Raw genomic sequence first — 14,926 nt, forward strand, 5'->3', positions numbered from 1 at the left:
TAAAACGAGGAAAAGCCCAAGAAAAGGATAGGAACCCCTCGCAGACTCATGGCAGCAATATGGCCTTTGTCTCTTTGCATTGTTTCCCATAAAGGGCGAGATGGGGGCCATAGAAATCAAAAGCTTCACCAATCTATAGATTCTCTCACGTGACAAATTTCAAAATAGGTTTTCCTTTTCCTAAATAATCCTATCAATCTAAAATTTGGCATGTTAATTTGATCTCAAAATTTGAGGACATACTATTAAGGACCTTTATCCGCTGCTATGCGTATCGTGTGGTTCAACAGTGATCATGTGTGTTTAGTGGAGTCTACTGTGCACATATGGCCATTGTTGCACCGCACGATGCGCACAGCAATGCTGTAGTTACAGCAATAGATAAAAATTCTACTATTAACACCATCCTTCATAATTTTAAGTATTTGTCAATACGTCAAAAGCTCCATAACTGATAGAATATGTCAAGTCAAATCCTTTAATTTATTCTATACTAGATTGGCTCAATCTAGCGTTTATACACTAGAGTGAATCCCATTAGACACATAAGAGAAACTTTGGCTTTCTTTTTTTTGGTAAAAAAAATTTTGACTTTCAAACTTAACAATTGGTCAATCCACATGGTCCTCTATTTATCTAATTAATAAGTGTGATTGACAAATTGACCCTTTGACCCTTTCTTGATTTGAAAGAAAATAACCTACATGGTGGGTTGTATTGAGATAGGCTACAAAAATTGTACTTATTAACCATCCATTGATTGTTCTATATAGTCAACGATTTGAGTTATCAAGATTATCCATATTTGTGTTTGAAAAATGATTAAACAATTAGCAAATCCTTAGTTGTTAAATGAAGTGGTATTTACTTCCAAATTTTAACAATATTAACAAAACACTTTGTAATTTCTTTTGGAAAATTATCATTGTTTTCAAGGGTTTTTATTTTTATTTTTTCAAATATCACAAGATATCCACTCTACCATGTGGATTGATGATGTATCCATTATGACCGTTAGATAAACAGGAGATGGTCTAGATTAGCCATGTATCAAATTCTGGAGTCCAATTCAATTTAGGTATTGAGTTCCCTGTCTTGCTATATAGCTAGCATCTCCTTGTGTTTATCTCTCTCCTCTCTCTTATGAAATGACATATCTACCCCTATTGTGGGAGGAGAGACATTGTCATAGGGAGGCACTATGCTACACAACCTACAAACATTTTTTTTTCTGTTCAATCAAATACCTATTTTTTTATTGACACGCATCCTATGTATATCCATGCATGTGTATCTTTTTTTTTTTTTTTTTGTTGGAGTGTGGGGGACTGGGATGGGGGGGGGGAGTGAAGGGTTAAATCCACACATGTGGATCAATGTGCATTCTCATAAAAAAAAAAAGAGAGAAATAACGCCACCTAGTCGCACAACGCACGCGTCCCTACGCCCAAACATGGGGGTGCGCATAATGACCACCGCACCCCCTAAAAAGATGGAAATGTCTAGGGGTACGGTGATCATTTTGTGCCTGGACACATGGACGGCATGCACTATGTGACCGGGTAGCGTTCTCTTTCCCCCAAAAAATATACCAATGTGCATTTTCTCAAAATATAGATGCATATTGATCGTGACATGGATAACTACTTTACCAAAAATAGTAACCAAAAAAAAAAAAAAAAAAAACTGTACCATAAAAATTGTTGTTTTTTTTTTGGGAAGTCTTTGTAATTTATTTAAACGGATGTAGCCGTTAGTCACATTGGAAATGGATCCAGTTTTTTTATAGGGTTAAGGTGATCCTAAGCACTCACATTTATTTCTATGGTTACCAAAATGAAACAAATTACCTCTTCCAACCAGTTGACATGAATGAAGCACAGCCAGAATAAATGTGTGTGAGGGAGAGAATGTTGAGGGAAATATGGTAAATTTGAGGGGTGGTTAAGAACAATCAAAGGACAAATAAATTTGAGGGAGGAATGAAGATGGTGATGACGCACTACACTTTGCAGTAGTACTTGAAAATCACAAAACAAAGATGAAGAGTTAATTACTATTGAGAGAGAGAGAGAGAGAGAGAGAAATAAATGAGGGGAAGCTGGTTGGCAGGTGTGCAGCAAGGACAGCAGGCAGAAATGTGTCTCTGGGTTTTTTATTCAGAGAGATAGCAGGTGGAAGAAGGCCGCCTTCAATTTTGCAGACACGGTATCTCCGTGCCGATGATGATTAAGTATTTAAATTCCATACAAATCTCTCTCTCTCTCTCTCTCTCTCTCTCTCTCTCTCTCTCTCACATCAACTCCAGCAGCTTCAATTCGCCCAGAGGGATCAGAGAGAGAGAGAGAGAGAGAGAGAGAGAGAGAGAGAGAGAGAGAGAGAGATCAGAGAAGGGGCGGTTAATGGAAGAAGCTAGGCAATCTCCCACTTGAGTAATTGCGACTTCTGCATGAAAGTCCGTTTACATTAAAGTGAGAGAGAGAGAGAAGTTTTGGAGTTGGTCGTCGTCCTCCGACCCTCACTCTATTAACTTCTCAAACATCTCAGTCTCTGCTGCTGCTGCTGCTGCTGCTGCTCACTCTGCTCTCGTTCATTCCTTTTCTTAGCTTTTTTTTTTTTTTTTTTTTTAACTTTACCTATAATTAATTAATTTAATTAAGCTCCCCTTCACTTATTCGGTTCCTCTCCTACCTCTCTGAATAGAAGAGATATAAAGCCGTTTGAATTTTGAAAGTATGTAAAATGATTTTGACTCTCCTCCATCTTTGTCCAACCACAGTTGATCTGTCGATCCAAGGCTTGCTCTGGTAGTTCGTTACTCCCTTGGGAGAACTGCGTTAGACACTTGATTAGTGGTTCAAGTCTTCTTAACGACATTTAATCCACATTTAATTGCTTTCCAAGAAGTGGAGCCTTTGGGTACGTTCGATGGACCCTGAATTACACAAAAAAAAACACAAAAAGCCACAGCTGATCTCTAGCTAGATTTTTTGGTGGAACCGAACCGAACCTCTCAGGGCTACACGTTTCGTTGTCCTTTACTTGTGGTGTCACAGAATTCCTAGCTACGATAATTTCATTCCAATTTTGAAAATGGAATTAATTGAAATGCTAACGGCTAGTAGAGAGTGAGAGAGAGAAAAAATTGGGTACGTATAAAGCCCTTGAAACAAAAATTGAGAAATTATTTTTCCTTTTTCGGGGTAGAAAACATAAATTGAGATTGAAATCAAAGAAAGTATCATAGCCTTTTCTACGGGTAAAAAATGGAGCAAAAAAGGATTTTTTCTTTTTTTAATACAATTATATATAAAGGACCTTAAACATTACAAGACCATTACTACTCAATGCTAGTCTTGCCTATCTAGGTCTCTCGGAGGGGTTAGTTTGGAGATCGACAATCCCAACCTTTGGCATTTTTTACGCTCAAAGTGATCTCTTAAGTTAAGTTTGGAGAGAATATATAAGAAAATGACTTCTCTCAAGTTTGGAGACAGTCCAAACCTTCAACATTGCAAGACTCAACCCTGAGCATTTATTCAAGAAACCCGAACCTTTTAACTAGTAATCCAAAGATTCAAATAAAATACAAATTACTCATTTATGAATTCTGTAAGGATGGGATACTAAGCACGATAATTTGACCGCATTCCACTCCCTGTCACAAGAGATTATGCCTCTCGCCTGCCTCGGCCATGTCCCTTGATTAATTAACCCCCTTCCCTCAAATTAAAAAAAAAAAAAAAACAAGTGAGGGAAAAGAAAATGCTTAAATCCCAATTCGTTAATCGCCTTTGTAGGCTTGTACTTTCACATCTGACCTGATACCCTGGAAAATTATCTCTTCTAATTTTCTGCCCAGCCCAGCTTCTCCAGTGCCTGTAATAAAGGGGATGGACTCCATCCGAGTAGAGTGTTTGGGCAGGGATAGGACGGTCATTTCCCTCCCCCCTTATTACGGGCACTGGGGAAACTGTGTCTGGTAGGGCACTGGAGGGGACAAAGATCCCAGAGACCCTTCCCTACATTCAAAATCGTTGGGGGTATTTTCATGAAAAATTATCTCCTCCAATTCTTAGTTCTCCCAATACCTATAATAAGGAGGTTGACTCCACCTAGGCAGAATGTTTGGGCAAGGGTAGGGTGGTCATTACGCCTCCTCGTTAGGGGGACTGAGGAATTGGATCAGAACTGGAGGGGATAAATTAAGATCCTATTTTCATCAAGTGGTAAAGAGGGGTTTTTTTTTTTTTTTTTTTGTGGTGGGTTTTTATGAAAAAGGTAATAAATAAATGGGATCTACTCCTTCCCTCCCACTGTTCTTCGCCTTTAACGCTGTATCTGACGCATCTCTCTCTTATTTAAGCATCAAAATTAAATAGCAGCACGAAGGTGGTATGAGTGAAATATATGCGGGGCAAGCACTACTTGAGTTTCCCTTTCGAGTTGCCGAACCAAAAAACAAAGAAGTTGAGGTGAAGTGTAATGGTTAGTCCGTTACACACCGTTTATTATGGCTTATGGGCTCCACTTCTACAGTCCCATTAGATTAGAGTCCCATACATATAAATGTACATAACAAATTAAAAAAGCCGCCGGCAAAAGTAACGGAAGTTATAAATTGCAGATCCAATGTTCTGATCAGTTTCTGATAGATATACATCGATGCATGGTATTAAATGAATGAGGAAGCTAGCTAGCATTAATAGATAAGCTAAGGCTACCTACCTCATGCTCATCCAATCCATCCATCCATCCATCCATCCATCCATCCATCCATCACTTGTAATTAATTTAAAAGGATTAATTTTGGATACCCGGGCCCACTTGGATCTTCTTCTTTCTTCTTTCTTCTTCATCTTCAATTCCAAGTAGTGTATTTTAATTTTGTCACTTTCTTCTCTCTTCATTCATTCATTCATTCATCACCTGTTCAGATGAATTGAAGCAGTTCTTTTATCTTATTCGTTTCTTCATCTTCGGTCCTCTTCTACCTCTCTCTCAATCTCAATCTCAATGTGGTTCACTTCATCATCAGTATTGGCTTGGCTTATATATACACCTTCTCTTTCTTCTCTACCAATTAAATGGGGGCCACCTTTTAAGAGAGAGAGAGAGAAAAAGAAAGAACCCCAACAACTACCCATGACTCCATATCTAATGAGGTAGGTGGTCTGGTCGCTGACGTGGGATTGAGTTGGGAATAAAGGAAGGAATCCAATGTGGGACAGAGAAGACTCCTTCCTCCTCAATGCTCCTTAATTGTTTTGATTTTGAGACTGCTTCCAACTCCCCTACCTTCTCAATATCTTTTTGATTTGCTTAGAAAAACCAACATTTAGAATCAATCAATCAATCCTTCATGAGTTTCAATTCCATGTTACCAAACCATATATGTATATGTGGGTCCATCCATATGATAAAAAAAAAAGATCATACATCACATCCTTCAATTCTCACCTAAAACCATTGGATCCCATATTCCCATCACACTTGAATTCCCTTAACAATAATACTCTATCATTAAGGAACATCATCGAATTTCACCTTTTAAGTTTTAGGGCAAGGGTTTCCATGTGGCCACCACCGGATTTTTTTTTTTTTGCTGCTATCCCTGCTGGCAGTCAAGGAAATGGAATATTTCACTTTCCTTTTGGATTCATAAATAAATACCTTCATAGATTTTAGTATTTTCAAAAATATCCTTTAAGATTCCATTTCCTTGGTTGCCTGCGTACATTCCTGTCACCTTGGTAACAATAAAATTTCGTCCACCACCAATAGAGAGAGTGTGGGAATGATTTTGATTCAGTATGGAACCACATGGTGCTTCAAAATAGATAGGGTAAGCCTATATATATAGCTTATTATGTGAGAACAGATATAGAATGCAATCCCCATATGGGCTACATGGGGATATGTTTGGAAACCAAGAAAAGAAAAAATAATATATAAAATGACAAAAATCATGATGAAATAATAATTGATTTTTGTGTTTTTCTTTCTCCTTAATTTCATTTTTATTTTTCTTGGCTTCCACACATAGCCTAAGATTAAACCATTTCTACTTGTTTTGGTGATAATATTTGAGTACGTAGTGAAATTTGAGTAGGTGTTCTTATGCATGGACTCACCCAGGCTCTGTATCCCCTACATACAATAATACTGTTATAGTGTTCCTCATTGGTGCGCTCCCTATGCCACTTGCTCAAAGAACCCTCATTATTATAACATCACTCTTAGTCGATCTCTTATACCCAAAAAAACAATAAAAATTTCACGAGTCTAACTCCTCTTAGGTTCCCTGCCCGGTTAGGTTCGTAGGTTCCTCTGATAGGAGGTGGAAATGATGCCCTCACCCCCTGCCCAAACACATTGCCCGGGTGGGGTGAGGTCGTCATTTCCGCTCTCCCTATAAGAGGAACCTACAAACCTAACCGGACAGGGAAGCTGAGAGGAGAAAAATTCAGATTTCCACACTCTCATTTTTATGGATCATTATTATGAGAAGCAAGTGAACCAGACATTCGTGGTCCCTAGTATTGTTTTCTCCTTCATACCAAATACTACGTAGCTTGCCCTTTGTGTTAATTGTACCATTCGACCATTATACTCACCTGCTTGATATGACAAAGATTACACAATAGAGTTGGATAGGGCGGGCATAGGCACTAGGGCTATTAATGGGCCGGCCATCGCCAGCAATAGGGCCCACCCAGGTTGAAATTTTAAACCATAATATCCTTGGGCCTAAATGGATTTAGACCTTACAAGCGGCCCAACACCGTTTCTACGTGTCCCCCTTCTTGAAGGTATAAATCCTTCCTGTTCGACCCCTAGTTGGAAAATCGGAAAAATTATTCGATTCAACTCGCTTTTTTCAAAGTCTGAAGAGTAGAGAAAGTCAAACCTAATCAAAACGAGTCATGTTTTTTATTTTTTATCCTTCATTTTTTTTTCTATCCCTCTTTTCCCATCTTGTATATCTCTTGTTTAGTTAGAAATTTTGTTTTCCTTAGTATGTTCTGTTTGGATCCATGTAGTCAATTCCAATAAGTTAGGATAAGGCTGAGTTTGTTGTCGTTGTTGTTGTTGTTGTTGTTGTGTTGTTGTTGTATATTCCTTTTTCTCTTTCTCTGAGTGAAAAAGGACTTGAGGCTATATGGTCGCTTTATATTGAGAAGAAAACAGTGGGCTGATATTGAAAAGAAAAAAATATATATAAGGTTTTGCATAGTTATAGACTAAACTTATGGTCTATGAATAGGATATGGATCAATCAAAAAAACAAAAAACCAAGATTTAGTGAGTTTCACATGACTTGGGATAAAACACTGAGTCAATGAAAACTCGGACTAACTTGAATGTAGTTTTGTCATTTCTTAAACATGGGCAAGTCTTTATGACTTTTGAGTAGGGGTCATGTTTTTTTTTTGACTCAACTCAGGTGACTCACTTAAGTCAAAACCTTGCTTTCCAACTATAACTTGACCTTGAAATAAAACTTAGAAAAAGAATGAAAGATAAAGGATTTAGTGTTAGACACTTAAACTCAGTTTCTCTTTTAGCCACGCTACTACGAAATCTGATTATTTAATTTTTCTTTTAGTAGGTGAAAACAGGGTCAACAGTGATTTGACGCTATAATTGGATTTTGGAAAGAGTGCATTTGAAAAGCAAGGTGAAATCATTTCATATAGTTTCGAACAAAAAAACAAAATTGTTCACACAATTTAACCAAGGGATAATGCAAGGTTGGTATCATCAAAAAAATAAAAAAATTCAGTTTTTCTCAAAATCCATAGGGATTTTCTTATTGACATATCTTCATGTGTCATATAATTTGTAAGATTATTATTTTGCCCTCTTAGTATAAGATAATTTTTATTTTGTCAATGAAGATAAAATTTTATCATTTCACATATGAACTCAAAAAACGTGTGAGATTTCACAAACAAATAACATGCAAGTTCTTGAAGTAATTCTTGGTCTTTCCTATCTAATGGAGGATGAGGATGACAACAATACAACCATAACTTTGTTCCGCTGCTCCTCTTCTCTTGGTTTCCATTAGGGTTTGTTTTTCCTTGATTGGTACCTACTCTATAGAAAGTGGGGTGAAGAAAGATAAGGACTACAAAACTCGAACTTGAGACCTCCTAGTGAGGATGGGCTAAGTGCACCATATCTTCGTCAATTGTAAGTAGCTAGTTGACATTCTAGACTTGATGCAGAATCCCACTAGTAGTAGGATTTCAGCGTCTACACTCTCCTCTTATCTACCCACAGCTTTCAAAAAAATGGGGTAGGTTTCCCAAATAGACATTTTCATACTATAAAGCTTTCATCGTAAAACCAATTAGTTCAAAGTGGGATGGTTTCTTGTGGCTCTTATACTTGATATAGTTTGAGCATCCACAGCCGATATGGGATTATTACCTCAATAGATACCATATGATCTCTTTCTCTCTCTCAAAATGATTGTCGCATGACTACTTCTTGGGAGACCGACTCTTTATACTTACTCTTTAGATATTTTTCAGACTAATCTAACTTCTTCACGAGTTAATATAGTGTTTTGAAAACTCATCCGAAAAACTAATTCTCTTTGGAAATATTCAAACAATGGAATTTTTTGAAGAAGATAAAAATGTTCATATGATTGAAATAAGTCATCAAATATCACATGTGACCTATATATGTGATTTCCCCTATCTATCTAACGATTAGAATTGTCAAATTTAAATATTTAAAAAAAGGGATTTGGATCCTCTGTGGCCTGAGATTGAGCGGCCATCGTGTTGCGCTCAACTACTAGGTCATCACGTTGGATTCCATGCCGATCCAATGGTTGGTAGAAAAGTTCAATTCAAAATTCAAAATGATTAGAGCTTGTCTACCAACTATTGGATCGACATGAAATCCAATGTGGCCACCTGGGAGTTGAGCGCAGCACGATGGCCGCTCAACCTCAGGCCGCCGAGGATCCAAATCCCAAAAAAATTGACTATAAGAAAGTGTACGCGTTAACAGGATGACTTTGCTAGTCTCTTCTCAACACTTGGTGGCTTACGTTTCACGCTTTCTTCCTTCCTCTAAACAACAACGTAAACTTCCATTGTCCGCCATTAATGAAGCTTTGACGCTTAAAATTCATATGAAAAAGGCAGCTTCTGCCAGTGGTATGTGGGTTTAATCCTCTCCATTTCTTAAAATTGTGGGAGTAAAAAAGTCAGCCACAACCCAACACGAACAGCTCACATGGGATCCTTTGGGATAGGAACCCTACAAAATAGGGTCAATGGAGAATAAAATACTAACTGGATGATCTGTAATATATGCTCACCTAATCTGTAGGACCTTAACTTAATTTGCTCAATATTAAATATAGGGAAAATGCTCAGATATAATTTTTTTACAAGGGAAAGAAATAATGTGAAAATGTGTAGTTGTGGTACGATGTTTTGTATTCCGTCGCTTACATAATTAGGCTGATTTTGAAGGTAGTTAAGATACTGTGTAGGAGTTCTGGGGAGGTAATCTTTGAGGAATATTTTTTTAGAACCATATATATAGTACTTCGGTAAAATTCTTGTATAAGATTTCATTATAAATTTATAGCGATGATTGTTTTTTCTGTAACGGTGTGAGGACATGAAGTGACTCTAATTAACACTATTCTCTATTAATACTGAAGTACTTACCGAAAAAAATAATAATTTAATAGTGAAGTACTTCTCATCTCACTGTGGATGTAAGTAATTTTGTCGATCCACGTAAATCTTTATGCGCGACTAAATGATTGTTATTTGTGATTTCCATTCATTTTCTGCATCGTTATAGGTTTCGTTCTACACAATTACGATGACAAAACTAAAAACTTTATGTGACGAACTTGAGAGGATAAATTTCCGTCTAGGACCTTTCAGGTTAGCAAAACCCATAAAATTGCATTTGAGAGATCAAAGAGTACGAAAATGGAAACATGGAAACTCCAACAAGGTCGGAAGATTAGCACATATTCCAAATCACATTTGGTCAATATTTTCCTCATCATCAGTGGCATTAAGAAGATTAATTAAGATTAAGAAAAAGAAAGATGAAAAGGACCATTAAATCCCATCTACAAAGCTTAATAATTATATGCGTCATCTCTTGTTCATACATAAAAATTTCCCTAATTTGGGGTTTAAAACTTAGATTTATACATACCCAGAGTCAATTAAGAGATGTCAAATAATACAAACTTAGAACAAACCATCCATCCTTCCTGCTAATTCCTAATTAAGTTCTAATCCCAAATACTTAATTAGTACTACAGAGAGATAGCACAAGCCTAGTCATACAATCCAGTTTAAACTTATTAATATGAACAGAAAAATATTAATTCTAATTACCTAATCTGATCTCTGTGAAAGTGAGAGTGAGAGGGTTGTGTGTTAAGCACAGGAAACGCCGAGGGGAGTAGAAGGTGTAAACCGTTGGGAAGCGGCTCTTCTTGGTAACGAATCAAAACCCATCTCTGGAACCTCTGGAATCGTTGAAAGCCCACCTGAAACTGAACCGGATTGGTCTTCCTTCACCCGGAATAAGGAACCTGAAGCTGGTTTGGACCTGAAAACCAAGCGAATTAACTTCTGAAGAGATCGAGAAATCTTAAAGGGAGAGAGGGAGGAGGAGGATCTCTTATTAGCCTGTGCCCGTGGTAGAGGTTGATGATGAGAATGAGAGGACAAGTGAGGCATGGATAAGGTCCGGCTTGAGGTGAGGATGGCCGATTGAATCTGGTTCTCGAATGATTTCAGCTCGAAAGAGTCGTATAGAGAGCTTCCACAATCCCAAATCAGAGACTTCTTCTGTTGCCCCAGCTGGGCTTCTTTGTCCATCTTCTCTGTTCTTGGAGCTTCAAGCTAGTTGGAATTGGATGGGAAAAACCCAATTTTGTGTTAATAAGCTTTCTCTCTTTACAAATTGGGAAAAGCTTTTCCCAATTTGTATATATATAGTACTGGTGTAGTCATTGACCCATTGTGTATTGTTCATTGGGTATGGTTCTTTATAAATATATAGACTTTTCAAAGTAATTATTAATTTTTCCATATAATGACATGGTAGTGGTTGTAATATAATGTAGGTAGGCATTGAATCAATGGGACATGTGATGGTTCTTTCTGGATCCCTCTTTTTGTCCTTCTTTTCCATTCGCCATGGTTGGTTACGAGTCCAGATCCTCTCCAATGAGGACCTGGATCTCCTCCAAACCGTGGCGGAAATTAGAGGATTCAACCTAGCAAAAACAGAGGGGGTTTGATCATTTCATAGGGGGGTCCGCCATTGAAATATCCCAAACACACGTTTACTTTTTCAATTTTCATTAACGTTAGTGTGTGTGTGTGTATGTTTTTTTTTTTGGGGTAAAAGGATGTCTATTCAGAGTGTGTGGAACAGGTGGTGACGTATGTGAATCCATCAACCACATAATGATATTTTATTAAATTGTCGTACACATAATCGATAGAGCCTTTTAGAAATACAGTCGGGAATCCTAAGAATATTGATGATCTTACGGTCCCTGAAATTGATGGTAATACTACGTGTAGGTAGTTAAGATAAGATCAACTTGGCATTCACGTACATGTCCCTTCTCTTTAAATGAGAGATAGAGAAATGGTCTAAAAGAGATATGGGTGTCATGAGCTCAAAGTTTATAGTTTACTTCATCCTCGTCCACAGGATGTCACATGTGAATCTACTATCTACACCATTACAATGTGTTAGGTACAAGAAAGCAAACGAAAATAAATGCAAATAACTACACACATGTACAAAAATTTATTGTGGTTCGGTCCGTATGGTTACATCCTCACCAAGAGAATCAAAAAAATAGGGCAAGAGATCGTTGTCTCTAGTCGTGTATTGACTACAATAGCACGGGTGCCAATGAGAGTACGCACAAGGAGATTTGCCTGGATGAGATTTTTTAATTCACTGGTGACTAAACAATAAATTCACACGGTCTTGTGTAACGCAGGAACCACTCGATTAGTTAGGTGTTCTACACCTCTCCCCACTTTATTATAAGGTCTCTCTAGGGTTTTCTTGAAATAGACAATAAATAGAAACCCTAAAAATCTTAATTCCTATACAAATATAATTTCAACCAGAAACATGTAATGGACTCAAACCCTGACCAAGTTAACACTAAGCCCAAGAATAACTTCCTGGGAATTGATTGCGGAATATATACAAGACACAATCCAACACTATGTTATGTGTCTAATTGGGTTTGATATAGTGTATGGGCGCTAGATTGAGCCAGTCTAAATATGAAATAGATTAAAGGGTTTAATTTAACTCTTCCATCAGCCCTGAAACTTTTGGCATATCGACAAAGTACTTAACATACTATAATCATGATAGGATCATGAAATCATCTTCCAATTCCATCAAGAGCATTCGAGTCAACAAGGTAAAGTTTTGGCTTCTTCTCTGTTCCTTAGCCTTGCGTATGTGAAATTAATCCAGACCTGGCCCTAGTTTCATGGAGCTTTTGCTGGCCTTGGATCATTATTCTTTGGTCTTGTTTGTTACCTTTTTTTTTTTTGGCATGATTTTCCTTTTAAGTTCAGTGTCGTATGTTGCTTGGTTTTGGATCTTTTGACTGATTTGAAATAAATTACATGGATAGGAGTTTCACTGTTCACAGTGTGTGAGTATTCCCAGTGCACGAGGCTCCCGCCACTGTGGGGCCTGGGAAGGATCATAATGTACGGGATTCAGATCCTTTACGGTGCAGCTGCCCATCTTACTTATATTGCGCAGACACAGGGCCGCATGCAAAGATCACCTTACCCCTGCCCAAGCGTGGGCAGCCGAGCCATAGAGGATCCGATTCCTAATGTACGCAGCCCTACCCCTACATTTGCAATTCCAAACTTGAACCCATGACCACTTAGTCACAATGGAGCACCCTTACCGTTGCATCAAGACCCACCCTCCACGGTTGAGAATGTGTAAATACCCTCAAAATTAATTCACAAATTCAATGATCTCACGCATAAGAGGCCTTTGTCTCATACCCCCATTGAGATTCTGCAATTAATGATATCCCTGAAGATTCTGATCCATTTCTGTGTAATTAGTTCTACTGAGTTTGTGGTTGTTGATACAATTTAATACAAAGCCAAATGATGGAGGAGCAACTACACCTGAATTATATCTTGCAGGTTAATGGATCATATTGTAGAGAAGCACTGGGTGTATAAAATCTAAGGGAATGAATCCAATGGCACCTACCACCCCATTTATGTCTCCAAAGAATGGTAACATTGCAGCAAAAAATCCACAGAAAATGATGTAAAGAGATTGAAGCAGTAGACTTGGAATGAGATTTCTTTTGGAGAAGAGTCCTTGATTCACATCAGCTCACTTCTTTTCCATGATCTCATAGACAACTTCAGAATATACCTGTGTTCTCAGTAATTGGAAAACTTAATTATGCTATTGCAACCCAAAACAAGTTCTCAACTGATGTTTTATTAATTGGGCCAAAAAATTTCAGCCAAACCGGTCAGACGAACCGAAATTCTGGTTCATTCCTGATCAAATCGAACCGAATTCTTACTGGGCTGGCTTCGATTTGAGTCAAAATGGACTGAATGAAACCGGAAACAATAGTAAGGTAAACCAAATGGACTGAATGGGCTTGGTAATTTGGGTTATTCTGCATACAAGGAATAGAAATGTAATGATGACCCAAGAATCCATCATGAGCTCATTTCAACGATGGAGAAAAAATTCTTGGTATTCTATTACGAAAATTTTAGTTAAATGGTTTTGTTTTTTTGGGAGAAAAATTCCTTATGGGTGAATGCACTATCCATTCGATGGGGTGAAATGACCGTCCCACCCCTATGAAAGACGAAAATCCACCATGATGCTTCTGCATGATATCTCCTTGGCCCCCACGAGTGCATAGAGCCACGCTCCCCTCCTTTTTCTTTCATAGGAATAAAGAATAATATTGAAATCCTAAATACGTCTTTTAATAAATAGGGAAATAAGGAATAATATCCTTTTTTTTTGGGTGAGGGGGTAAATAAGGAATAATATCAACATCCTATGATTCGGTTACTTCTTTCAGAGGAATATATTCGATCATTCGCAATTCAAAATGTACTAATTACCACCAAAAATCATATATTATTCTCTCCGACTGGTAAAAGATAGATCAGATAGATAGGATTAAGCAGAAAAAGTGGCAATGGGATATGGGTCCAATTGGATTAGATTCCGTTTGTGAGTCACCTATTCATCTAAAAATATTCCGATACTATTGGATTTTTTTGTTCGAGAGCATAACCTGATTGGTGCATAACCCCTATTGGTATAATGTCTATTATTTCACGGCCTTTTTGCTTAGGCCTTTTTTGTTGTGCTTTGTTGTGTACCTGTGTCCAAACACAGCCCAGCGCGAAAAGATTGACACATCCCTGGTCTTTTCTGCCTTTTCAGGGGTGTGCCGATTTTTTCATGCTGGGATGAGTTTGGATGCAATTACACGGCAAGGCACAGAACCGGGTAACATTCTTTCTCCTAAAGGGCTAGAGTAGTGGTGCACATGCATGAATGGATATACACATGGTGCAAGTGTATACACATAGATGCTTATTAACAAGGAACGTGTTCTCTATCTGAGAGCATGGCCCCTGTGCCAACATGGAAATCAATGGGAGCATGCACAGAAACATTGAGAAGGGGTAGGATTTCCACCTTTCATGGGGTTGGGGCGGACATTGAGCCTCATTCTATGTCTGGGCGTAAGAGTCACATTCTCGAATAGAATCCTTTTTACCTTGATTAAATTAGTCTAAAAAATTTAACATATGACTAATCAAGATCATGTCCTCTTTGGCCAATAGTCGGA

General features: G+C 37.8%; 1 long non-coding RNA gene across 1 annotated transcript; it reads left to right on the forward strand.

Moving 5' to 3' along the window:
- Positions 1 to 1,074: 1,074 nt before the first annotated feature.
- On the forward strand, positions 1,075 to 10,511 carry LOC122644200. The gene is made up of 3 exons (XR_006330249.1): positions 1,075 to 1,085; positions 2,164 to 2,174; positions 10,429 to 10,511. It is a non-coding gene; the product is annotated as an uncharacterized LOC122644200 (long non-coding RNA).
- Positions 10,512 to 14,926: the final 4,415 nt, after the last annotated feature.

Source organism: Telopea speciosissima, chromosome 1, assembly GCF_018873765.1.
Source record: "Telopea speciosissima isolate NSW1024214 ecotype Mountain lineage chromosome 1, Tspe_v1, whole genome shotgun sequence".
Taxonomy (NCBI): domain Eukaryota; kingdom Viridiplantae; phylum Streptophyta; class Magnoliopsida; order Proteales; family Proteaceae; genus Telopea; species Telopea speciosissima.